Source organism: Rissa tridactyla, chromosome 3 (assembly GCF_028500815.1).
Source record: "Rissa tridactyla isolate bRisTri1 chromosome 3, bRisTri1.patW.cur.20221130, whole genome shotgun sequence".
Taxonomy (NCBI): domain Eukaryota; kingdom Metazoa; phylum Chordata; class Aves; order Charadriiformes; family Laridae; genus Rissa; species Rissa tridactyla.
The window spans coordinates 39,910,056-39,936,771 of record NC_071468.1 but is presented as its reverse complement, the minus strand read 5'-3'; the positions used below and the strand labels follow the sequence as shown (position 1 = coordinate 39,936,771).

The 26,716-nt window shown below is 37.8% G+C and overlaps 1 protein-coding gene across 5 annotated transcripts in view; it reads right to left on the bottom strand.

Moving 5' to 3' along the window:
* SMYD3 (SET and MYND domain containing 3) overlaps nucleotides 1-26,716 on the bottom strand; it is a 416,877-nt gene that overhangs the window by 316,651 nt on the left and 73,510 nt on the right. The window contains exon 1 of one of the 5 annotated variants that reach the window (XM_054194396.1): nucleotides 22,010-26,200. The exons of the other annotated variants lie outside the window; for them this stretch is intronic. The gene's annotated coding sequence lies outside the window, so the exon portion shown is untranslated. Of the gene's footprint in view, nucleotides 1-22,009; nucleotides 26,201-26,716 lie in introns of those variants that run through there. 5 annotated transcript variants of the gene reach the window in all.

The window sequence follows — 26,716 nt, the reverse complement described above, 5'->3', positions numbered from 1 at the left end:
CACTCAAAGATGTGCTTTTTAGTTTTAAGCTTTTCCCAGCTTTCAAACAGTACTTTTTTTTTTTTTTAAAGATTTGTAATGTAATTTCTAACTGTCTCAAGGCATTTGAGTTTTTGTAACTCAAACCACATTTACAGAGTCCATGCTGTAAATGCATGTAAATCGAGTAAGTGGTTTGGAAAAGGATGGCCTAACACAGAAATTTGCTAAGTAATCCTGCCACTTCCACATGAAACCAGCAAGGAGCATCTCTCCTATTTTTACCACCTCTGTTGTTAGTGCTACATCATATTTCCCCCAGCTTTTACCACCTTCCCAGTTTCATCACTTCATCTAGTATCTTTTCTTGTTTATTGCCTTTTTTTGTATTGCACTCAATCATAACCTCTAACCTATGTATCAGCTCTTCCTGTTACCCATTTCTTGCACCCCATGCTCTGCTTTTTCTTTTCTCTCCTTAGCCCACTTGATACTTTATGTTTCCCCTCCAGCAGCCACCTGTATTTCAAATGGCCTCTTTTTTTCCCTGGGAAGCAACTCCTTCAAATACTTGCTCAAATCCCTCTCTTTGGCTGGCACTCTGTTACTGGCTTCCACTCCTCTTTCTTTGCTGCCTGACCTTCAAAATAAATTCTTGCAGCTAAGCACAAACTGTACTACAAATGTTGTACTTCATACAATCTGTTCAAAGACCAATATGGGCTGCAACACCTCGGCAAATGTGACACCTGTGATCTTCCTTTGTACCAAAATTCCAGTTTCCATTTATAACATAAAGCAGCCATTCCCTATTTTCTTCCAAACCCTCTCCTGACAGAAGCATAGACACAAGCCTTGTGGCGTGCTGAGTACCTCGACTCATTTTCAAGCCCCAAGATATGTGGTGGGAAGGAAAAAGGAAAGAGGGACTGAGGAAGGTCAGCTAAAGCCCACTATAAAAAGATCCCTAAAAAAAAAAAACCCTGAAAAGCAAAAGGCAATAAAAACCCAACTTACTGTTGTATTTCTTTCCCAAATTTAAATTAGTTCACTTCTAAGTCTATGCTACAATATTTTATACTTGGGTTTTGCAAAATATACAGGGGAGCATCTAGTTCTGTGCCACTATGGACTCCTTTGAATGAGAAGAAGTTACAGTTATGCTGATGTAACTAACCTGCGTTCCTTTTGCATGATGATAGCTGTGAAATCAACAGTTAGCAAAAGAGGTCACGCTCTTCCTTCCCTTAAGAGCAGAGCTCCTGACTGCCTTCTCTTTCCACTTGAGGAAGAAGAATATCACAATAGGGCATACAGGAGTAAATGTTACCTGAACCTACAATGACAGAGGAAACAGAAGCAGCACTGGCATCACCAACCCTGAGGCTTTGAAACATGTCTAAACAAATAGGTTGGGAATGAAGGATGTTCATGGTCGTCTGCTCCATTCCTCAAAAGCTGGGAGCATAAAAGCATTCCCGTTTCTGGATTCACACACAGGCTGCACACCAGTGCATGCACAAACATACACACCCTTTCTTTAGGTACATACATTTTGGTACTTGGAAGGAAATAGTCAGGCTAGAGACTTGTTCTACTGTGTTCTATCTATCTTTTTCTTCACAACATGTTTAATATACTAGGTTATGCAAATTTACCAACATACCAATTTTGAGGAGACGTCTTACATACACTTCCAACATTGCCCAAAAACCACTATTACTGACTTAATCATGGTATAGCTGTAAATAGCAAGTGAGGAGTCTGCAACAGTTTGAGCTAACACAATCCACAGAGATCTTGATGATTTTCAATACAAAATTATGCTTGGGCACTGAATAAATTATTTAAATGCAAAACCAGAACCACCAGTCAAAAAATCCTGAAAAGCGGTGATGCTGAAGAGAAGTGCAATTTTTGTTGACCTGAGAAGCTTTGAATAACTCCTTTGACCTGAAAAAGCACGTAGCACAACTTGGGGAAGAGAAGGGACTATTCAGTTCTACCAGTTAATAGCCCACAAGAAACTTCTCCTTTCACTTAGTCAGTATGGACATTCACCCTCCCAGTGCTGGGAACTCAGGCTTAATCCTAAGGATGTGACAAGACCTAATGTTACTGTGAAATCATCCTAAAAAAGTTAAAGATGCTGAGCCAGAAACCCGTCAGGAATCTGGCCTTTCACATAGTCCTGGTAACTTATTCAAACCGGTCTTGATAACCATCAATGTCTATTGTTAGTTTCAAGATAATTAACGCTTTTCTGAGCAACCAGGGCGTCACATCAGAATTTGAAAAAACAACTTTAGCATGCACAGCAGAGTAAAGTGTGTAAATGCCATCCCTAAAAAGTTACAGACCACAAAACAAATAAGCACCATCCCAATTTTGCTAATCATGATTTGAGTATTCCTGCATCTGAGAAATTCAGGAATTAAAATTCATTACACCTCAGGATGCCTATCTATTGAAATGAGCCATCAGTGTCTCGGACTGCTGATCCAGTAACTTTATGATAGATACATAAATTGACATCATTCTAGCAAGACAGAGGTGATCAACAGCAGCTTCATAAAGGATGACCCCTTGCCATCAGACCAATTACAAGAAATGCTGAACCAGTAGCATGACGGTAGCTAAGGTGTTGAGCCATGTAAAACAACAAAGGCCTTCGCTTTTCTCAGCTGGAGAAGTGCAGCCAAGGCTCGTTAACAGTCGATAAAACAAAGATTCATCAAGAAAAAGATTTCTCACTTCATCATAAACAATTGTTTCTGTTGAAATAGAGTTAGCTATATTATATTGTTCATCTGGTTCTCAGGAAATGCAAGGCAATACCATAATGCAAACATTATTTTGTTATATTCTTAACTTATCATTTTGTTTTAAAATGTACGGTAATACCTTAGCTTTTAGAATACGTATGCTTAATGCCTTAGCTTTTACGAACACTGGAATGTACCACCATTTACAAATATTGTAGCCTATAATACTCTACTATGGAAAAATCCTTGAGGCAGAACTTATCAGAACAAGTCAGTGTGGAAAAAAGCTGTTTTTATCATTATCTTTTCACTGTAAGAGGCAAAGGTTTGCATTGCCTATTTTATATTTGCCAGCAAATTGACATTTAATATTTCGCTAATTCTTTCTCCATCAGATAAGTTTCTTGGCAAAAAAAGTGATACTTTGTCATCTTTAAATGTCAAAATTTCATTTACTTTTTGGCTGGCAAACAGTGCAGGCCCATAAAATCCAACTGTAGAGGGTTACGGAATCTCTCTAGAATTAATTATGCTTTTAATTAAATTAAAAGATTCCTACTTACGTGACCTCCATATCCGTCCCATATGCACGTTATCTCTTCTCAGGCTTGTCTCCGAGGACAACAGACTCCCCATTACTGAACTAGACCATTTTCCCTTTTGTTGCATCTGCCAAGAGGCTGTTTGGAATTTAATTGCTGCCCGTATTTATGAATTATAACTGCAGGAACAGTTGTTTGTGTGACAAATATTCTATGAATTTGAATTTTTATTGCAATGGTTATTGTAGGAAAAGAAAAGAAACACAGTAGGGTTTTGTTTTGTACTGTGTTTTAGAGGCAAGTACAATCTGCCTTGTAATTAATTTTTACATGTCAAAAAACAACTATTGCATCTGACTACTAAATACTGTACACATCTAGTTTAATATATACACAGACATCTGCATATGTATTTTATGTATGTATACACACATGCATACACACTAATTTTTTGAGAGGCTAAGTATTCCTAGGAGGTATCTGCAGCCTACATAAATTTATACTGGGGGGGGGGGGGGGGGAAGCAGTTATCCAATGGATATGAAAAGAAGAGGCAAACTGCAGTGGTGTGCAGCACTGCATACACAGCAGGTAAGAAAAAAACCGACAAAAAACCAACACAGAAATATTGTTCATTAATCTTCTTCTGCAGTAGAGGCTGAATAAAATAAACAAATTCCCAAAACTGAATTAGACATGGTTTGATTAAAACACAAAGCACACCGTGGAAGATAAAAGCTGTAAACAACATAATGGGGTCCTTACGCGAAAGCATGTTTGAAATACAATTCTAGATAACATCCCTTTCCCTTTTTCTTTCTGAGCAGTCATAGCCGCAGCATTAGTTTCTTACGAGCCTCATGTCACAAAACATGAGGGACGGGAAATCAAACAACTGCACGCTGATGAAACAGAAGATAGATTCCTGACAAGCAGCAATCTTTCAGCCCCTAGCAGTGTTTCTTAAAAGAAAACAAATGTGAATAGGGCAACTTTCTCCCACACACACCACCTTTTCTTAACACAGCTTGATTCACATTTAGTTTTGGCTTGGCACACTTAGTGTTATTACAGGCCACTGAACGGGAAGGTGGTAAGTGGCATTGATCTCTCACTAAAAAACACAGAGCACATTGTATTAGCTCTCTGTAGAGGTCAGTGAGGCACTGGCTCATGAGAAATCATCTGCTGGGAAGTGTTCTGACAGTATCAAGGATGAGGAGTGCTCCTCTGGGCTGGCCATTGCCTCTCTTTCCCTGGGAGGGAACCCACATCTATGGGAAACCTGGAGGTCCGGCACCACCAGCAGCACCAATGCAGACTTCCACGTGGGGTGAACAAGAGTGGGACGGTGCAGCTTCTTCCACAGATAGCAGTGAAGAGGCATGCAATATGATCCTCAAATTTAATTTTCAAGATTGGGCGCACAGTGGTCAAAAGTAAAGCTGGTTCAAGACACAGAGATGGATGAAATCCCTCATTAGCTTTTAACTTATCCAGGCAATTTCTGTTTGTAACAGGAGTGTCAGAGTAGCAGTAAGGTCAAGCAAGTTATTATTGATGAAGCCTCATCATAGAATGACTGGTCTGAATGGTCTGAATATCTCTTAATACACTTCTCAGCTGAAGTCTGTAGAGCAACATCTAATCAGAAAGGAAAGGGAAAAAGAAAAAAGAAAAAGAAAAAAAGGCAGAAAACCCTGTCACATGAAATACAACCCTCTCCAGACAAGCCCAAATGTTCAGGTAACCACAGGTACTCTCTTGGGAGCTGACAAGCTAGCGTCCACCTCAAGATCAACTAACAAATGGTATAAATGGAGCAGACTGCTACCACAGAATGATGCTCTACAGAGAAAGTAATAATGTATGGAAAACTAGAGTTTAAGAGAATTCATTCTGAAAAGCAAAAGATAAACCATTTCCTGTACATAAGATTTCTTTGTTTTAAAATTAATTTTAAGATGAGACATAAAGTACCTCTTGCTGGAAAGAAGGTTTTTGACAATATATTCAAAATTCCTTATTTCAAATTCCTACTCGGGACTTTAAACAACCTTTTAACAGCTTCTAACAACATCCAAACTGTCAAAGCCCAACAGCTTCCTCTGCAAGAGCTATTCCTGTCCCACTGAGTGACTCATCTTTTAATCTAATGTGCTGAACAGTTGTCTAACGGAGTGGCATTTGCTCCTTATGCCATTAATTACCCCTGCATTTTGACTGAAACAGGGCTAAATCCCATTCATGTTTTTTCTACTATGTCTATCACTCCAGCATGCAGATGCCACCCGCATTACTGAAAATCAACCTGACTGAGCACCAAAAGGCCAAACATCTCCTCCCTCCTCCTAACTGATTTGTTCTACTCTGCAGGAGCGAGCATTTAATCAGGTGTCTTCCAGGAGGATGACACTAACTATTTTGCAGTTCTTTTACTGGAAAAGCTTATCAGTTAGAAATGAGACTGTGATGTGTCCTAGAAACACTGGGACTTCAGTCATTCTTGAGCTCAATGTCCAAGGACTCCCCTACTTATCCTCCTCGCACTGGGAGATGCTCATGCTAGATCCTCCATAGGTCCATATTTACCATAGGTATCACACAGATAGGTAGAAAGGAAAATAAGACTTCAGAAAATGTGATTTCACCCCACTACACATTTTCAGCTCAGGATTACTGCCTTAAATCAGATATTTTCATAGCCGTGTACTCAGTGCAAACTCTGGTGTAACAGACTCTCTAATTAGTCCCATTTTCAAAGCGAAGAGGAAGTCAGAAAGTTCTTGTATAAAAATTTCTTTTTCAATTCAGAGGCCATTTCAATACTGAAGTGCCATCTGTTCATGCTGTAATGAAATTTTTTTTATCATTGCATGTTTTAAAATTAATTTCACTATGGGGAAAACAACAAATACATGAAAAACAGTTGAAATATAATTTTAAATAATGGGATAATTTTTCAAAAATAATTTTAAAGAGCTTTTTTATAGAAAAGTGTCAACTATTTTTAAATTGGATTGAGAACTGGTTTTATTTCAGTTTCTAAAAATTCAGAAGTTTTACCATTTCTAAACTTGAGGGACAAAGTTCAGCTTCCTGTTGTGCCTGATGAGTTAATCTCAGATTGCAGTTGCAGACTGTGGAAAGGACAGACATGGATTACTCCAGTAGAACTTTAAGTAAATACATATATGGAGGGATGGAAGGAAGGATATTACTTTTTAGCTTGGGGCAAAAAAAGGAAAAAAAAAAGCCCTCTGACTTCGTACAGCCATCTGGATATCTGATAGCAGTAACTGAAACCCAAAGAGCACAAGGTATAGGTTGAAAACCAGAGAAAGATGCTTTCAATATGGGGGGAAAAAACCTCATACCCCCTATTATTCATCCAAGCAATTTCCCATCCCAATTGCACCTCCTGCCAATTTTCAAAAATATACCTAGTCTTTAGACAGATCTCTAATTTCTGAAAACAATGGCATAATTTGGAATGCAACATAAAAGCTATGAAATGGAGAGTTAAACGTTGTTTGCGTAGTAACACTAGTCAATCCTCCTCCCTAAGGCTTCCAGAGACTCCCTGCTGTCATCGCCATGCAAATGTCCTTTGATCCTGATCTATTTTGGTAAAACAATAAAAATACTTTCTTGGAAGTCATTCTAACCCTATGAGAATGCAGTGGTCATGTACTACGACACTAGAACTTCTTAAAGCAAAGGAAACGTCTATAACTATTGTCAAAAAGAAGGCTTTTCAGCCCAAATCTGAGGTTTTTTCCTTTGGTATTGAATTAACAGCCCTTTTTTATTTTGCAGTATCTCAGACTATAGAAGAGTTTCACACCGTAGCTACAAGAAGGGCAAATAAACACATCACTTTTTAACATAAGGGAGGCATAAAGACAACAGTCCCAGAAAAAGTAAACATACAAAGGGGTTGTTTTTCTTTCTTTCTTTTTTAACGCCTCCCACAGTGTGAATTATTCCAATAACCTGCAATATAAACCTCAACAGATTCTCATAATTTGCCTGTGAATACTTTTCTTAACCTCTTCATTTACAGATTTCCCCTCAAGTCTATCTGATGAGGAAATGGCAATTCAAAAACACTACAGAAAAGAGGGAAACAAATGGCTGAAGTGTAATGCATACGTTTATTCTCATATAATCGTACAGCTACAGTTTGCTGCTCACCCAAGTTTTATTTCTAGGGCAAGTATTACTATTTTTGAAATTAGCTGTGTGTGCTAAGACAGAAGAGGCTGAAGAGACCTCGTCTCACTTTTAACTTGCTCATGAAATTTCACCCAGAAGCAGCATTCAACCATAGCAGAGACAAATTACTGAAGTTCTCATTACATTCAAGCTGGTGCAGAGTCATGGTTGATATATGGGTCCATCACTCTCAGCATTGATTTGCAGAGCTCTCTGAATGTCTCTCAGCAGTACAGTCCCCTTAAAGCATTTTTCCCTTCTCTCTGCCATACATCATAACTCAAATTGTCAAGTCTTATTTAAATTTCTTTGTTGCATTAAAAATATTCATCAGGTAAATCATTACATTTTAGTTATGCATCTTCTTTCCCTTTTAAAAAACATCAAATCACAGCAATGAAAAGATGACTAAAAACCAGTTGATGCAGCAATATAAAGCTCTCATTACTGTCATAATGAGGAATGTTAAAGAAAAATACTACAGGTATATTTTGCTGAACTGCATCAGTTAAGAAAAGGCTTTCTTGTGTCCCATTGCAGACATTGCTCATGTAAGCAGTATGGGGATCAAGGTCAACAAATCTTTCACTAAACTCTTCATGCTCTCTAGCTGTCTTCTTTGTGTAGACTTACACAGAGTAATTGCATCATCTGCAGGTAAGACACACACAAAATGTATAACCCCCCTGCTTCTTTTATGATCCAGCATCTTAAAAACCACAGCTTTATTGTATATATTCATAAACAAAACATATTGAACCATGAAATCATTTTTCAGCAAAAGTACAGCATGTAAATTCATATGAATAATTAATGACTTGGTAAAAGTTCCTCACTGAGAGAAACTGCATCAGTTGAATTCTACATAAAACAATTTGTTAAAAAGCATACTCTTCATGGGAGGTAAGGAAACTGCCCACTCAGCATATTTACCAAACTTGCATGCGCCTGCACTACATCTTCAGTAGGTAATCAAATACAAGTATGTCTTGTCAAAGGCCAGATGTATTCAGCTGACAAACTGCTCTACTCAAGAAGGAAGGCAAATCTAGTGTTTTCATTTCCTTTTGCCTACACAATACTAAAATAAAATAAAATAATCAGAATAAACTATCAATGTACATTTTTGCCAGTACCGATTATTGCAGCTGGCATATGATGGTGCTCTAGCAACAAAGGCCCTAGGCAAACACATAAATTAAACCATAGGGTCTCCACATGTAATATTGTTTATAATCATTCCCACACATGATTGCTTACAAAAGTGGTTTTTTTCCTCCCCCTAAGATTTTTGGTTACTGTCAAAGAGGGAGGAAGGGGAACAGAAAATTTACTTACAATTGTTGCCACTCCATGAGAACAACTGGCCAAATGGTGACACGAAAGTATCTCACCTAAAGAATATTTACTAGGACTAAATCTAAATTTAATATCTCTTTGTAAGTGGAAGTACCTGCAGTTCAAATTCTCTCTAAAGCAAGTTCAGGATAGGACCAAAGTCTTGCTCAATCAACCTTCTACTTCATCAGTCCCACCTTAAATAGTTCCATTAATATTCCTCTCAATAAAGCACCATAAAGCTTAAGATTTCTTCCCTTACTATCAAAAACTACCTTGGCTTTCTCCAGCCAAAAGCCATCTCAAGTTCTAGTTCCTGTATAGCAAGCATCATTTTTTTTCCCCTGCCACTTCACAGGTGCTGACTGGTTTAACAAGAATGAATTCTTCACACCTGGCTCACTATACTGCACTCAGAAATATCAGTATGGTCAATGAGACTTCTACCAAGAGACACTTAGAATTAGATCTTGAAATCACTTTGTTTTTCATAGTTTAGGATTCCTGATGAATAATTTTAAAAATGGGAAGACTGCTCTATCATATGAACCAAAGGCAAACATATGAGATCAGTTAACTTACTGAAAGGTCACCCACAAATTAATTGTAGCAGAAAGCACTGAAAAACAAATGCACTAAAAACAAATGCAACAAGAATTATGAACCACCAAGACACAGCCATTCCTGAACTTATAATTACGATGCCACTCTCATGCCTACTTTTTTATTACTTTCACAGACTTTGGGACTGCTAAATTCTATGACTGCTTTTCCACCTCACACCAGATGAGGCTTTCTTTCTCTGGATTAGTTTTAGCAGGTTCAGACCCTGCACCATCCTCTTTTTGGTCAGTTGCGTGCCAATGCTGCGGCCAAGTAAGTGCGAGTACATGGTAACAGATGGCAAGAGAAGGAAACCACAAGTATCCCCACTTCAGTTTGATTTACATAGTCATGGAGCCATGCTCTCAGGCATCGTTTGCCCTGACTGATAAGCGTTATCACCAGAGGAGGTGGACCCCTCCAGCTCAGTCCTCCAGCCCAGTCTTGGCTGCGTTCCTGCTCCCCCTTTACTCTCTCTAGGATCTCACAGTTCCGTAAGTGGAGGATGAGATATTTCCACTGTCTGACAATAGCAACCTCCCCCCACACACACCCCTTTTGGAGAATTAGTTTTGCCTATCAGCAATGCTTCACAGCTAGATCAGTTTAGCATTAAGAATAACAGCACTACCACACTTCTGCACGTTTCCATTCGTGGCTTAGGTACCTGGAGTCCAGTTCACCAAGTAACACCTCCTCTCTCATCAGCCTGGCCCTACTAAAACTAAGACTCAAAAATTCATGTAGTAATAAGGATTCAGATACAAAGATACTGCACAGCTAATTTAGGGTCAGCCATGCAACCTCAACAGCCAGGCCAGACGCTTTGTTTACACAGCGCAAACCCCATGCAAGGCAACAGTCCAATGCGTGTGGGGGTCCTTAAGAGTCAAGATTACCAGCAGAATAAAGATTAAGTAGTTTTTCCATGACAGAATTCATCAGTCTTTCAGCACTTCATGATTTTACAGTCACCTATGAAAAAAATCAGACTTAAAACCAAAGTCTTGAAGTGACACCACAATGGTGATTTGAGTACAGGCTGATCTGGAAACATACACTGATAATTAATCCCTTGCGAGCAAAAGTTGTTTTAGGCCCGTAACAAGATAATTGAAAACTGTCGATTCCACTCTGATATAATTAAACAACATTAGATCAGTATCCAAAAATAATATTCATTTGGTAGCTGACTGGCACTTTTTATAATATCTGCCTTCACCTGAAGCCTCTTGAGATTCTTTCATTATAGTGAATGCATTAGAAATTTAATTGAAAAATGTGCTTTTTCAACAGAGTTTCACTTCGTTGTTTGAGATTCAGAAATAAGATTGTGAGTGCAGACTATAATTTGCTGCCTCTGCTATATCAAAATTATTGATCATGTTTGCTAGAAACACACAAATCAATACAGCACGTATAGATTACAATACACTATAAATATAGAAGTATACTTTTTAACCATAACAGGAAATAAAGCTAATTCAGGTAGCTCAAGATTCCCCCCCCCCCTTTTATTTATTTTATTTTTTTTTTTAAATAGAAAGAATGTTAATGGCAGGGGAACACACACTTTCAATTGTCTACCAAGGACTGATTTCAATAGTCTATTTTTCCTATAAATCTCACTTTTTCTGTTTGTGTGTTGGGTTTTTTTTTTGTGGTTTTTTGTGGTTTTGTTTTTTTTTTTTTTTTTTATTATTATTACAGGCTGCATTGCATGCTTCAAAATATCCAAGTTTGGGAATAACACATTTTCTGAAGCACCAACAAGAAAAGGAATGAGAACATGGGAAGATAAATAATTGGAAATAAAATAAAAGATCTACAAAGAAGTTGGCACGGGTTCATTCTAGAGCCTCTTATGGAAATTAAAATGAAAATGCTAGAAGGTAAGGTAAGTAAAAAAGAAAGACTGCAGCAACAGCTGGAGGGAGAGAGTCTTATTTTACATCTTCTCTTTAAAGAGTCAAATGCAGATGAAAGAGGTCTGTGTCCAGATGGATGAGGTGGTAAAGATAAGGAAGCTATTTCAGCACTTTGAGGGAGTTTTGAACAATTTGGAAAATACACAAAACCTCCAGTTTCTCCTTTCTTAACCAAAAAAAGCTCACCCATCCTAATCATAAATATAGTTTCCCATAAGCAAGCAGTAAGGAGTTCAAATACGGTGCCACAGTGGCATCTACTTCACTTTCAAATTTATTTTTCCTTCTTCAGTTGTTTAATTTAAATATACCACCCAATGAACTCAGAAAGTTACAGAACCAACTTATGCTGCTGAGGACTCAAAATATTAGGTAATGTAAAATTCAAGCTATCGTATCATTTTAATTCTGTCTGCTTTACAGAAATTGTGTACTGCTTCTCAACTACACCACATTTTTCCTACGTGCCTTCTCATAAAATGCATTTACACTGAATCACGCATTTAAAAAAAAAAAATTTAAATGGTACTAAGTGATGTTGACTGGTAGCACACAGTAGTACTAAAAGGTCCTGCATTTTTATTTATGAATAAAAACACCAGATAAGATATTTGATACAATATGTGGTCTGTGGTTAAATACATGTTGCCTTCCTTCATAAACAAATATACGCAGAAGATTAAAGGAATGAAGTTGGAAGTATTTGATCAGGCAATGTTTAATGAGAAATATAAACATTATTGGGGGAGAGGTATCTTTCTTTTTTCTATCTTTGTGTGTGCTTTTCTCATGGTCACATTTGTATCATTTTCAGATTTTTGGGGGGCTGGTGGGGAGGGAGTTATTTATACTATGGTAGAAGTTTCCAAAGGTAAATAATATTTTCTAGAGAAATGCCATTTTATTATTGCATTCACAACAATTATTTAGTTCTGCCTTTTGTTTTCCCTGTTTGTGAGTGTTTGGGAGGGGAGTATGTATACATACAGAATTTGGACAAAAACTTTGCCTCCTTTACAGGCAGTACCTTTACAGATGTAAGGGGTTGGGATAAGGTTATGAAGCTATTACCTCACATGTGTTATAATAGAGATTTTATATAGGATTTTCCTCAAAGTTTAAATTAAACATAATACAAAAAAATATTAAACATTAGCATTCCTGTGTGGCAAGACAAACTAGGCAGAAATGTCGTGGTTTAGACAAGTTGTAAATCCAAAACTGTAAGGACTACATTTCCAACTGCTACAATATTAGAACTTGGTTAGAAATTCTCTTTTAATGCAATATCTTCATATTTCATTATAGAAGTTCACAAGTTTGCTTTACTGTGACTATAAATAGCAAACTGTTTACTTCCTCACTTGCTACAAATTAGTGTTGAAACTGGTAATACAGGAATATATATATATACAGAAAATAGCTGGAATTGCTATTTCATAGAATGTCTGTGATACCTGGGCCTACACCCAATGTCTGCCAGAGCGTAACTCTGCATTGGCCTAAAGGAATAGTACTACTGAGGAGTAAGGCTAATTCAGTATTTTCCACTTTCAGGCATCAAGTTTCATCTCTATAACGAAGCAGTGCATGAAAAACCATTACTAGGCATGCACTCAGCACAGCAGAAGCCTCTCGTAACTCAAGACTTGAAATATTTGGCCAAATCCCACACCAAGTGCTGGCATATTAAGCCTTTTTGTCCTCCGTGTTCTTTCAGATTTTCTGTGATGTCTGGTCATGTTTTAAGCATCCACTATTCTTCACACCTTACCTCCTAAAACATAATCTATTAGAGCATTTTTCACCAATAAGGTGGAAAAAAAAAACCTGAGGGGGGAACGGCTTCTCCTGTGTAGTTTAAGAAGCAAAAAGCAAAACTCTGTAATATGTCACCATAAAATGCATAAAAAACACATTCATAATACTCATTAAATTGGTGACGTCTTATAGAGATCTCATGAACTTCAGACAGAATATCAGAACTGGAGCATTCGCAATCACTTGCTCAGAACTGATCTGCGTCCATGTAATACGGCGACACTTTAAAAGAGGCATTAAATAGTGGCAACCATAAAAGAATAAGTTGTTGACATATAAACAGTTCCCAGCACAGGGTGAACATATTTTCTCTTAGAAATTCCCATGAGGGAAATAGAAAATTGAAGGCCCTCCCTCCCCAACAGAACAGTGCAAAATTTTTATGCCACTCTTCATTTCAATAAAAAGATGTAACTAGTATGTTTGCAAGGAACTGTGGTCAAGCACAGTTTTGCTACACTGATATCATATAATCCTTTCTTCTGTCGGACTGTCTTGTGGAAGAACAAGGGGTTGCAATCATTTCTTGCACATGAATCAGACCTACATCTTTCACTGGAGCTCCTGACCTCATGCATGAGCACGGCCAGAAGTTGGACCAGATGCAGCTGGCTAAGGCTGCTGAGGCAAAACTGAAATACCACCAGAAAATTGTGGAAATCAATCAAAACAATGGGAAAGGATTACTTCAGTGCTTTTGTTTTCTGGCCAGTCCATGATTTCTTGTACAGTGCTAACAAAATGTAGTACAGAGCCTTGCTCTGAGGTAGGGCAATCGAGACACAGCGCATGGCTTCTCCTAAGGCAAACTTAACTGGGGCAGTGGTCAGGTGGAAATGATGCAGAGAATATTGTTCCTGTTATTGAGTTGGTGTAATCAATTCCCAGCTGGACAGACAGAAACCTCCCCTACATGGAGAACATATATGATTGGTGTTTTACAACAACTCATAAATGGATAATAAAAAGAAATCCCAGAAAAAGCCAAAGTTTCAACCAAGTGATACATATGCACATGACTGTTCAGAAGAACTAAACTACATTTCTTTTCATACAGGATTACACTTAATGGTTTCATTGATTCTTGAGACACTCCTATTCAAATGGATAGCCATAAGTTGAAGGCACTATTTTTTTGGCCTCTCCTATTCCGACAAAGAAATCTGTAAGAAAAGACAGGTCTAGTTATGTTCTTTGCTACATTTATCAGGGACTGTCACATCAGGAACAGATTACTGTAACATCATCCAGGCAGACCACATGAGGCCAGCTAAAAGCTGAAGCCAGTGCAGAAAAGTGCTGTTTGTTTAATTTTGCTATATGCTGGTAACGCAGTAAAACTTCTTTGTAGATTGGCCTCTAGCTATATGTTGCTTTTCAGGTGGCATTTACTGTTTAAAGCTCTACACAGGTTACCATTTGTTTACCGGCAAACATCCAGCTAACACTCTTGCTAATATCACCCTTCTTTAAATAAAAAGCATTAATGATCAGGTGTTTTCCATGAGATATCCTCTACTTCAGAGCTCACTTCTCAGCAGAAGGCAGAGCCTGCCAACTTTACCAGCACCCATTCTTCTTACACCAGAGGGAGTGGTGGACACAGGGCTTATTATGGAAATTGGGTAAGCATCCTTGCATGAGACTGTCAAGGTTTTCCTTGGGATACAATGTGAAAACGTAGTGTATTTTTCAAAAAGTATCTTGAATCTTTGTCTGTTAGATTTTGAAAAGGAGTAATCTCAAACATATATTCCTCACCGATGCTCCCTTCTCACTTCTAAAAAACATTTCCATTTCTATCAGGACAAAAAGCTACTTTTTTTTAAATTGCCTGCATAAAATGACCATACAAACATGGAGTTATGATAACACAGAATTTTCCCAGACAATCAGATTATCAGGAAGAACATCAAAAGATTACTTGTCTCCAAATATGACCTCAGCATAAATTTAGGCAGTTAACCACAAAAAAACAAGGATACTGTATTTTTTGAACTTGCTCTATTCTTCCTCTGACAGTCTCAAGTCTACCAAGAAATTGTGCAACTTCTTCATATTTAATCTTTTCTATGATGCCAAGATTTGCAAGTTTCGAATAAGCTTCCATATAATTATTACATATCCCTTTATTAAGCAGTTTTGTGACTTCCTAATATAAAAAGCTTACATTTGCACAACTCCACGATTTGCTATCACAGTAACTGGAAAAGAAGTTACTTAAATATTTTGGAGAGTCTTAGCTCTTATCATTTACTGGAAGTGAACATTTGACTTCATTCCAAAGAAAACACTGTACACAGTTTATGCAAGTAAATAGCAGCTAGTCTTATCTGAAGACTTAGAAAGAAACTGTTTATGGGGGAAGAGTGATTATTAAAATGTTAATGTCATTTTAAAAATGATGTCTAGATCAAGACTGTTCATAGTATTTCTAGGACTATAATCCCCACAGCAATGTTAGTTTGCAGTTCTCCACTGCACGACACCACCATCTCCATGCTCTGCCCCCAAAGCGTACATAATATGATGTGAAAAAAGCTGGACACAGAGATACACACAGAAATACACACAATACCTCTGCTTTTCATCAATACCCACCTTTGGTCCTCTCACCAGTACCCAAAATGAAATCTTTAAATCCTAGAGAACACCTTAGGAAGGAAAGTGTCTTAGCTACTTCTGCTACAGCACACATGACATTTTGGTCTTCCTAAAATGGCTCTCAAACACTTCTGCAGTTTCATGAGAGCGCAACAAGAATATTTTAATTTTGCCTATAACAACACTTCTGTCAATGAGGAAATTAAAAGTGTGCCCAAGTTTGCTAGGACTGCTCATGACAAATCCATCATATCATAATCCATCAGTACCTCCTGGTACTGTCTATTGAAACTCAGGAAGTTCAGTTATTTGTCTGCCGTAGAGGGAAAAGAGAAAGTAATCCAAAATGTTTTCAGGGGAATTTGGAATGTACACTGAATATTAGGATACCTCAGACCAGCTATGGGAATAAAAACTTCTTTAATTCTGCAGTCTTCAATTTACCTTGAAATTAGCTGTCACTCTATCATAACCTCAGTTTGTCAAAGACAGTTTTAATGCTGAGTCTAAACTCTGTCTCCCATGGTAATCTATTGCCAATTCTGAATTGTCTAAAAAAAGGAAAAAAAAAAAAAATCAGTATTACCATAACCATGCATTTCAAAGGAAGAATAGAATAAAATTACCTCAAAACACCAGAGTACAATTTTAACGCAGAAATGAAATTATTATTTTCTTTTTCCTCCTTAGTCTACATGGCTCTAGAAGTACAGTGAAGAGAAACTGAATTTCTGCTGAATGGAGGCTTTAGAAGGATCAGGACTTTCATATACTTATTTTAAAAATAAGTGAAAAATTATTGAAAGAGAGTAACGTTCCTATTCTTTCTCAAGAAGCTATTGAGTTAAAACTTTAGCTTCAGGGTGAGTAACATACAGCTTCTGACCTCCATGTCCTTGTTATAAAGACGAGTAACAATAACATTGTCAAACTCGAATAAAGACAGTAGCATGAAAGGTCTTCCAAGCGTTATGAAAACACTCAACTGTAATAAGATACAGTGCTGTGGTAATCCGTTAGCTGGGGGAAGAAATATTCTCTGCCATACTAGCTTTAAAACAGAAGACAAGGTTTTCTATGCACTGCCTGGTTTAAATAAGTCCTTTTGTTGCAAAAGTCTTTTGCTTGTCTTCAAGTTTTTATTTACTAGTAACTAAGGAAATGGAAACTTCGAAATAAATGAAAATATATCAGCTTCTGTCTCTCTTTCACCACACAAATAAAATAATAAAGATTTTAGTCCTCACTCTATAAAACTCCCTGTAAGATTGTCACTTTCAGCTCATGAGCAATCTCTGTTACAGTAAGAATATGTGGTTTTGGTAAACTGAGGATGCGATTTACTGGCTAACAACATGATGAAATAAATATTGGCTGTATTGAACTAAAAGATTTGGTTCTACCCATTTTACCAAGCAATAGAGGTCATTCCAAAGAGCTGAGCGCTCCCTACCTAGTCTTTAGTTAGAGTTTGCAGATGATGATCACTTTATTCATTTTTCCAAGCACTGAAAAAAGTACCAAATAGCACAGGGTCAAGAATCTATCCCTGTTAGACATCAAAAAAAGCATGTCCACACAGTCAATACTCATTCATTTTAAATGAATGCTGAGATACGATACCTGCAAATTCTACAACGCTTTGAGCTGGTATGTGATTTAATTTTTTTTTCTTAATTTAGATGACAAAAAAATAAAAATTAGCTTAATATCAATATTATCTTTCTCCACTAAACATGTAAACATATTAAAAAAAGTATCATTAATTTAATAAGAATCTATTTTTCACAAGGTCAGTCAAGACTGATTTGATGAAATTTCATTTTTATCCATATCTTGTCCTTATTGAGAGTATTCTGTATTTGACAGTGACATTATTACCAGGACAAACTGGAAAATAACTGATGCATGTTGCACTTTTTACTTTTACAGACTGATTGAACATCATCTTTTCTCCAGTTTTCAAAAAAATCACCACTAAAAGACCTGGCAACCAGCACTGATATTCCTGACACTCTTTTGTCCTGTTAAATCCAAGTTGTCAGGTTATGGTGATAAAAAGATAGTGGGGCATTAAAATAAAGCAAATACAGAAAATGTGATTTGTTGGGGTTTTTTTTAAGATCACATACACTAGAAAAAAAAAAATCCAGACCCTTTTTGTGTAATATTCCCCTGTTTACAAATACAATAATAACTGCTAATATTAGCTAACAGCTCTCTATTCTCATCCAGAGACCACCTTACTGTAGCAGGCATGTACATGATTCCTGCAAAATGACAAAAGTAAAGTAATTTATTTGTTCACTTTCCCCACGTAAAAACCAAACGCAGATCATTTCCACCCACTGACTATAAAATCCACAAGTTATTAATCAGCTGCTAGCAACCACTATAGTTTGTTTCTGGGAAAAAAAGTGTACAACTGCGGTTCCTAGTGCAAATTATTACAGCTATCCACTGAAATCAGCGAAGCTATCTGAATTTATATCTCTTAAAGATTTTTCACATGGTACGGAGAGAGAATATTAAAGTACAAAAATGACCAGTGCACATTAGAGGGATGAAGATTTACAGTGACTGCTATAATTTCATACCTCTATTAAATATCCAACTTGTATCACAATGTCATCTATTTCAAAGATTTTTAAAGCATTTGAAATGCATAAAATTTAATTTCATTCTGTCAGGGAGTTTTAATTCTTATTCCTACGAATTTGAGTTCCAATACACGTTGGTGTATCAAAATTCTCACCTTAAATTAACTTTCCCCCTAAATCCAGTGCCAGAGGTTAACTATTGGAGTGCTGTTCACCTTTTTCCAGCACAGTAATAAAATGCAACTTCAGGAATCTTATACACAAATGATCTTTTAAAATAAAAATATTTGTGAAAAATCCTGATATTGAGAATAAGGAGAACTATCGTCTGCTTTACTTGCAGGTATTTTTGTAATGAGACTCAGTAGGTCTCAATTAATTTTTATTTCAAATCAAGACAAAAAAAAAATTATAGGATATTTAACTCTCTGCACCACAACGCACTGACAGAAGAGGTGTAAAATGGAGAAAGAAGCAAGCAGCCCAAAGCTGGTGTACCAATATAGCCAAAAGATGGTGTTAAGGTTCTGTCCTGTAAGAAAACCAGGGTTTGGATCAGGAAACAGCGGAACAAAGTTTCCATTTCAAGTCAGATCACATTGCTTTGCTGACTAACATGGAGGAAAATCATTCTTCCTTTCTTTTAAAGGGTGTTTGAAAAGACATGAGGAATTCCAGAAGTAGACAGACAGATCATCAGGTTTCTATTTTGATAGAATAGGATTAAAAAATCATCATTTAAGGACAGCTATTCCAGGTCAAACCAAAGGACAATGTGCAGCACAGTATCACATTTCCGACTGGCCCACACCAGATTCTTTGTGAAAAGGCATAGTAACAGCACAGATATAAAGGGATCTTTCCACTGATACATCCATCCTAGCAACCACCAATTGTCTTAAGAATTTCTTGAGCCAAAGGCTGTATTCATCTTAAAAATGACAGTGACTTCTTTTTCAAATCAGCAGATCAGCAGTCACACCAGTCTAAGACATGACAAATCTGATGTTATCTTCTTCCCTCAGGCCTAAATGTTAGATCTCCCAAATTCTTACACACAACTAACAGTACAACCGCAACATAGCATTAGAAACATGGGATGAAATGGCTCCCACAGCTCCACTCAACTTACAGAAGACTGATGAAGTAGAGAGATCAGATCAGACCAGGGAAAATACTCCAAAGTCCAAGGTAGCAGCTGTCAGGGCAGACCTGCCAGTCCGTAACTTGTCTGTGGCTACCTAGCATCTTGGATCCCGCATATGGACCAAAAATAGATAAATGAAAAATCACCAAATGAAAACCTTTACTTATCCTCTTATACGCCCTCACTTTACCTTTTTCCATCTCTTTATTGAACACAGTGAAACTGAGTATCAGGATTCAGACACATGAGTTGCGGTACTTCAGCATAGCTCAACCACAGCAGCTCTGTGTAACTTGTTCCCACCCCAAAGGTCAGGTGAAACAAAGCTGCTCAGTGCTCTCCAGGAGGTGCTCGCAGGAGCCGCAGAGCACAGCCACCACCTGGCCCACGCCTGGAAACTTGCTCGGGTGCCTGCATCCTTTCCCTGAACTCACAGAGAGACAGCAGAGTTACCCTTCACCCAACAGGAGCTGCTCAAAAGCCTGAGAGACCTTTAAAACAATGCATGTCTCTAACAGTGCAGACTCAAAGTCCATCGAGCCTTTTAGCCTGTCTCCAGACAAGTTCTATAGATGAGTTCTGCTTGTGACAATGCTTTCCTGCAGCCAGCAATTGCCACAGGACACATTTCTGTAAGTGTGGTATTACCAGGCTGCATTTAGACAGACCCAAGATGAAAGTCATTTAGGTCCAAGGAGAGAGACAGATCTTTTCAGTAAGAACAGCAATACTAAAGCTGTTTATGAAGTTTTAAGTATCAGAATGGCCTCCTTTCTTTTCTATGAAGATGATGATGTGTTTCAGCTGAAACACAAGTCCATTTAAAATCCTTTGGAACGTGTCTGCAATAAACCCACCACTCAAAGATACCAGTATCATCATCCTAGCCTTGATTCTATATATGTATAAGACAGAACCACTGGAAAATTATAAAAATTACATTCAAAAGATTAATTATTTATTTCACTGCCATTGAGCTATTAAAATTTCAACTCTCAATTGCCAGGAAATAAGCAAAAACCAAATACTTTTTCTATTTAATTCCAGCAATCTTTTCAGCTTAGGCAGTGCCAGATCCTCATATTCAAGTGAGTTCCAGAAAACCCCCAAAGCACTCATTTATTCAAAGAATTGCCTTCGAAATATTTTGGTGTGATCCAAAAGCTACTTAGCTTAGACAGGTAGGCTGTTGGTAACAACTGCTGAAGCTTAAAATATGAGCTATCAGGAAAGGAGTTTGTCTCAGCTGACATAAAAGGCAATTGCTTCTTTTAACTTACCAACTACTAGAAATACATCTGAAGTAATTTTTCATGGGTAAAGTTTAATAAAAAACCTGCATAACCAAATTCTGTTTACAGGGTGCCTTTTATATTACATGATAGTTATACATCTTAGCTCAACTTTTTTGTATTTTCTATCCTTAATGCTTTTACATAAAAGTCTTCAAATTTATTTCCCTATTAAGTCACAGAACCACAAAGCACTCAAAAAATGAAACGCCTAAGAGTTAATTTGGGCAGTGTTTCACAACCTCAGAATGAAGCAGTAAAAGAGCACGTTTTCTTCTGCTGCTTTTTCTTTCTCAAAATAAGCTCTCTCAATGATAGCTGCCTTGGCAACAAGACACAAACACATAACATCACTGATTCAAACAGCTAATCAAGCACAGATGTCTCAAGAGAGTATCAGAGCAGCCTTATGCATTTCCAAGCACGTCTTACTTTTCTACAAATACAAATATCCCCCTTAGCTAGGAAATCCAGTGACATTCGGAAAGCAAAAGCATAATTCATTTTCCAGTGCATCTTTCTATATTTTAATTACAGGTTCCCTTGCAGTTTGAAAAAAAAAAAAAAAAAAAGCCAGCAAAAGCATTTGTCATAGCCACATGGAAGCATCAGAGAGCAAGAGTGTTTTCATGGAAGATACTTTAAAAGTAGCTTTCATCCTAACTTCCAAAGTACACTAGCACTTCTGTAAGATGTCGAGTGCCCTAACTTACAGTGAACATGTCTGTAACATTTTCAAAGTGATTTCAGAGTTTTCTGGCATAAGATCAAGCTTCACGAGAGTTATAAAGGTCTTCTCTTAGGGATTCAAAGTGCACAGATTCACGTATACTCTTCTGTTTAACACATATGCACAGAAGTCTTTTGTGATCTATAAGATTCCAGTTTCATTTTACCTAGAAAATGCATCCTATATCATTTTAAGGCTAGAGGTAAAAACCCCAGGCAATCCTGATTTAACTTACCTTCCTTTCGCATAACACATTCCAGTTACATATGTGAAACAGTGATTATTGAAAGCTTTTTATAGCATAAGACTACAGTGTAAGATTAATTAGTAACACTATAACAGCGATAATTAATTCATCCTAACTTATAGCAAAACAGTATGTACAACACTACCAGCATTAACAGTTATTCCACAGTGTACATCTCGCACTGAACATACTCACATTGTGCTGAATATAATTCAAATATAAGATCTCCCAGAACACAGAAGAGCTAAGGTGGATATGGGGAGGGAGGCTGACTTACTAAGACAGAATAACACGGGAGAGGTGGCAGGCAGCTTCTGGCAACAAACCAGGGTTGGAAAAATTCAAGTGTAGCTCCCCATTTGTACCTAACCAGCAATGAGTACATTCAGATCTTGTCCCCGATGCCATGAAATCAATGATGGGACTCCTGCCGACTGAATCTCAAGTTACTGGGTCTCAACACATAAGGTTCAACATAAGGCCATATGGTGGGAATGGATATCCAAGTCAAACAGCACATACATGCCTGGGCACAGAGTCCCGGGACAGGCTTGTGCCTTGCACGTGAGAGCACACAGCAGTGGAAAGTCCCTAGAGCACAGATGCAGCTGGAAGTTGTGCCTTTCAACAGGACAGCCCTCCAACTGCAAAGCAGCAACTTCTCTAAGACCCCATGCAGGAGGCATCAACGGACTCCCTAACCGTGCCTGTATCTAGCACAAGGGCTATAAGAGGATGAATATTACACTGTAAATGCAGGAAATGAATGAGCCTCGGTGGTGAAGCACAGAGCAGAAGGCAGAACAGCATGCCTTGGCACATGAGACTTGAGGGTCCACCTCAGGCAGGTTGGATTCTGAACCTTATTTTTTGGTGTTCGGAGACCTCCTGAAGACGCACATAGTGCATTACCATTGTCCGCAGCCCCTGTTGCTTGTCTTTTTTCAAGAAAAGGCTACACTCAATCCTGAGAAGGAGAAAGGCTGTAGAGATATAATCCAGTCTGGCAAAGCCAATCTTCCTAGAGTAAAATTTTTGAATGCATGGACAAAAGCAGAAGTTGCAGAAATCCCCCCTACCTCTCAAAATTCAGAGAAAGTAAAACAACTGTAATTGCAAGCTAATATACAATCTGTGCTAGAATGGTAGATAAACATCACTATGCAAAATTATCTTTGAGCTTTCAAAATCTTTCAGGCATTTTAGACGTAAAAATATATTCTTTTTGTTTCCATTTAGTCTCAGATATAAAATCAGTGTTACTCAGAGAAGAGTGAAGTTGACTATTTAAACAAAGCTGGTTACAGTTTTTAAAGAGACCAAACAAACTTTGTAGGGTCCTATAGTCAGACCTTTTACTGTATCTTTTTTTCTGAGAAATCAGCTTTACTCGGAACAATAAGTCAAAGCAATTGTGCCTCATTATTCTGAATTCCACTATTTATCATTACATGAATTTAGTTAACGTCACTTACTTGCATGAGCTAGAACAGCCACCTTCCCTCCCTCTTGAACTTCCTCCTCCAAATGCTCTGTGCAACTTTGATTCTGAAGAACGGCAAGAGTATTCATATACTCAGGGCTTCTCATTTACTGAGCGATGAGTACTTTTGTTAGTAGCATTGTAAGGACAAGTTAAGGTGAATGGAGAAAATTTTAGTGTTCTAAAAGAGTTGTTTCTCTTTCTGCCTGAAGAACTAAGACAATTAACATCTCCCCACTGAAATGGCAGAAGATGTACAACAAATACCCAATGAAAAGATTAGACACCAGGAGAAAACTTACTAAACTGCAGCTACACATTTTATTTCATATAACTACATGAAAATAAATCATTAAATTAGATCCGAGGAGACTCCTAATCACTAACAGCACTAATTACAGAACTATCATCAGTCAATCGTGCATTCTCCACTTAATCCTAGGCGAACTACATATCCATTGCCACAGAAAGACTGAATGGAACACGGTCCTACCTTCACACCTAGGAAAGCTGACTATGAGAGCTCTGGAGTTAAACAGTTCAGGAGAAGGCAATAGATAAATACAAATTACTGTTATTATACGCTTGCTTGATCCAACAAGCTTCATCTTATTTCTGCCTATGCACCATTTCTCCCCTCCACCCCAGCAATGCAAAACTGTAGTTCAGGGAAATCCTCCTCCAACTGTATACTGACAATAAAACTCCAATCAAATGTGTAGCAGCAAGACACAGTGATTAAAAGCATATTGTGGCATATATTCACAACTTCCCACTTCCCTTTAAGATTAACACTAGTAAAATAACTAATGCAAAACACGATGAACTTCACAAACGAGTAGGAAACCCACCAGCCCACTCTCCCCTCATGAGCTGTATTTGTCACACTTAGGCACATTCACTTAAGTTTCTACAAATATCTGTATTGTCATCCCAAACAATCAAGAGATGCTCTGGCAGCAAACAGCAGTGCTCAAATGTTGTCTCAAAGTTAATGGGAAAACACCATGTTTTCCCCTAATAATTGGCTAGGAAAAAGTTAATTTTCTTTCTAGTGATTGTCCTGAAAGGAATGTCAACAATACATATTATTTCAGTTGTTGCTGAGTGATGTTTATGCTTTTCAAGGACTCTTTTCAGCTTCCCATAGAACCTGAGAAGGAATATAGACAGAACAACAGAATGGACAATAGAATTATCTGTACCATAGATGTCATGCTCAGTATATAAATGGGGGATGGTGGGCTCTCACACTCACTGGTCAGGTCTGCGCCAATTCACCAGATGGTGAGAGTTACTTGTGTCGTTATTATTATTGTTATTATTCTTTTCTGATATTGTTCTATTAAACTGTCTTTATCTCAACCCATTCGGTGGTTTTTGGTGTGGTTTTCTGTTTTTACTTTCCCCTCCTTTTCTCCCTACCCTTCCTGGGGGGAAAGAAGGGGTGAGCAAGCAGCTGTGTGGTCCTAGTTGCCGACTGGGGATAAACCACAACAGTCCTTTTTCACGCTCAATGTGGGGCTCTACAGTTTGAGGTAATGACAAATCTGATCAGAGCATGTTAGAACAAATTTGTCATAGGCATTCAGTGTATTGGGTTAAGGGGTTGCATCTTGTAACACGTAACCTGCTGTATGTGCTCCCTGTTGGGCTGTTTATCATCCCTGGGAAATGGCTCAAGATTATCGCTTTGCTGAGCCTTGTAGTGTGGGCTTATGATACAATGACATCAGGTGTGCTGCAGCTGTACTTGTTAATGATTTAGAGGGATGAACAAGGTAAAACAGCAGCAGCAGTTTCATCTTTATACTTTGGAAATGTAGCAGAAACTTTTAGTAATTACACTTTTTACCTTTTCTCCTCAGAGAATTACAACAGCATTTGAGAATTTTGAATACCCTTGGCATGGCTGAGACAGCATGCTCCTATTGATAGGTGTTCTGAATGTGTTCCAGGTCTTGCTTAGGGTTAAACATCGGTGCACATGCTGGCATGTTACTGCAACCCCTGCAACGAGCATTGCAGCTACTGCAACCCCTGAAATGAGCACTGCGGCTGAAACCAGGACACCAGCGTTGTTTTTATCTTTCTGTGCCTTTCTCATGAGACCCCACATTTCCCTCATCCCTCTCACATAGAAATGGAGTGACCAGAAAATTGAATATGCAAATTTAATTTATTGCGAACCTACGACATTTAGATAGTACCAAAAAGATTTACTAGAAATCGTATAACTGTGGACCTACTAAACTGGATTAGTTTGTTTTTATCAGGGGCAGGTTTGACAGCATAATTTATATTCATTTTGTTGTTTGTATAATTTCTTGATTAGCAGATAAAGACTTTCAGAGAAAAATACCTGGCAGCAACATGCTTGGAAAGCAGATGTGCATAAGCTTACTCTTCTCCCAAACGGTAAGCTGCTTCATGGTCAAAAATCCTTTGCTGAAAACCTACTGTTCACAGCTCTGGATGCTCCCAGCTCTTTCGATTCACTTTCCCAGCAGAGGTGTACCAATGGATCACAATTTCTTCCAGAATACACGAGCTACCAGATACATCTCTATTTGGCAGAGTTTCTCTGTATTTACACAATTTGTGTGGTTATGGAGATATGTTATCTCTCTGATCTCATATCCACGTACAGATTTTCTTTTGTCTTTCTGACACAACAACATGCACTATGATTCATTATCTACTGATACCACCTGCAGCAGCAGAGGCCATTGTGAGACATCACCAAATGTACCTAAGTTCAGCTGCTTCCAAGAAGACGCAAGTATTGCAAATAAGAACCATTAATGTTGTCTAAGATCCTGCTGTTGCAGAGTACTTTTTGTTTCTAGGTTCTTATATTCTCTAATTTCGTGCCATGACAAGATAGTACAAAGACAGTGAAATAAATAGAAGACGTTAATGGATATGCTTCCTATCTTTATTAAGTGAAGAAGTCTTTTAGAGAATAAGTAAAGTTAATCAGGGAAAAAACCTTTAGAAAATTACAGTTAACACAATTACCCCAAATTGCTTCTATTTTTATACCTTGTGTTTCATGCATGGTACATTGGTACAAATCTTGCTGTAATTCTCAACAGCCACTGCTAATACATTTCAAGTATAATCTTTCTATAGGATATGGTTAAATGCACTTATTCCTGGTTTAACTAACAGGTCAAGGATATTAAGACAACAAGCTGAAATCTTTTCTTAGTCATTCCTGCCATCAGTCAGGAGTTGCTCCTGTGGAGTCAGCCTAGTTACATCATCCGGGCAACGGTACAAATTTTGGTCCTGAGTGTCACTGCTGACAAAGAGACAGAATGGGGGTAAACAGGTAAAGTGCTGCACTAAGCTTTACCACTAGAGCTTTTTTCAGAATTTTGGCTTTTCAAGTCAAATGAATTGGAATTCAGATC